Source organism: Aptenodytes forsteri, unplaced genomic scaffold, assembly GCF_000699145.1.
Source record: "Aptenodytes forsteri isolate BGI_AS27 unplaced genomic scaffold, ASM69914v1 Scaffold142, whole genome shotgun sequence".
NCBI lineage: Eukaryota > Metazoa > Chordata > Aves > Sphenisciformes > Spheniscidae > Aptenodytes > Aptenodytes forsteri.
The window spans coordinates 2930758-2932340 of record NW_008794598.1 but is presented as its reverse complement, the minus strand read 5'-3'; positions in this window follow the sequence as shown (position 1 = coordinate 2932340).

The following is a 1583-nucleotide window of genomic DNA, read 5'->3' as shown; positions in this document are numbered from 1 at the left end:
GGAAGGGCACACGGGCCGCCCGGATTCGGGGTGTCGCCGGGCCCGCTGCGCCCGCCGGGACTCGTCTCCCGCCTTGTCCGACTGCTGGAGCCGGTCCTTGAGGAGATGCCTTGGACCCCGCCGCAGTTTGCCGTTGTTTCCTCTCCCTATCCACTTACACTGGAAACAGTCCGGATTTCTCCAACGTTTCGGGAAAAAAAAAGTCGAGCCCTAGCAGGTAGCAGCAGTAACGGTTGCTGCTGGCATCCATTTGGATACAGGCTTTCATTTCAGGAGGAATAGTTTTGGCAGGGCCATAGCGTTCGGGTGCTGCTGCTGTGATAAGGAGGTGCACGAGGTCTCCCGTCCTCATGGCGGCTTTGCAGGCAGCTCGTGGCTTCCTCAGGGAGTCCTTGCGAGGCTGAGCTTGAGGACGGCCTGGGGGCTGCCTTTGACAGCGTAGGCTGAGCCCCACGCAGAGGAGCAGACTCGCAGGCCGCCTGGGAGCAATCCTCTGCCAGCAGCAGTGGCTTTCCAGGCTCGTGGGGTCACTCTAAAATGCCTGGTGTTCCTTACGGCATCACAGTAGCCACGCACCCTGCGACGGAAAAAACCACGAGAGTAACAAAAATGACAGTGCGCTGTCCCATGCGCAGGGCAAAGACACTGATCAGAGGGAGGAACCGTGTTTACCTCTGCTCTCTCAAACCACTTGTAGGGTTTGATGGTGACACTGGTTTGAGGTTAAGTACTTCCAAGCAGAAGGACAATTTTGAGGCCGGCATTTGCCCCCATAGGAAAAGGGAGTTTCTCTATCTACCGCAGAGAGCCCCATAAACCCGAGGAAGTGAGTGCAGAGTTTCTCTGCTTTGTAAGAAGCGTGAGATTTTGAGCCTCAACAAAAACTTCCGGACCAGAGTAAGGCTTCACGTTTGAAAAACAAAAACAAAGCAAAAAAACCCCAGCAATGAAGGTGCGTGGTCACGTGGAGAGGGCAGCCCACAGCTATTCCCCTGACCCGCTGCTGTGCCTCTGGGTGTCACTTCCCCCGTGTCTCAGCTTTAACGTAAGTGCTGGTAATACTTAAATTCCTTGCAGGGACCGGGACAGTCTTAGCTCTTCAGAATCCTCGGGCACTAGCTACTGTGGTACTGCAGGGTTCAAACGCAAACGGCTTCGATTTACACCATGTCACACAATTACTGGGGATAACAACAGGGAGCAATTCTTCCTCTAGGTTTGTACAGCACCTAGCGGAGTAAGCGGGATGTTCACGCCAGAGATCCACACGCTGAAGCAAGTCACAGGTAACGGCAGGCGGCTCTGCTCCTCCTCGTCCGCCCGTTCAGCGGAGGAGGAGGCGGGGAGCAGCGCCAGCCCCTTCCCCGGGCGACACTCGGCAGGCGCAGCGTGCCCGCAGGGATCTCGCCCGCAGCGTGCGGACGCTCCGGAGCACACGCTCCGGTGTTCGGAAGGTGCAGCACCGCGGCCCGATGCCCGGTACAGGGCCCAGGGCCTCCGCAGACCGCGGCGAGGAGGAGCTTTGCGGCTGGGCATCCTCCGCGCCCCGGGCCCGGCGCCGGCCCCGCCCCGGCCCCGCCCCT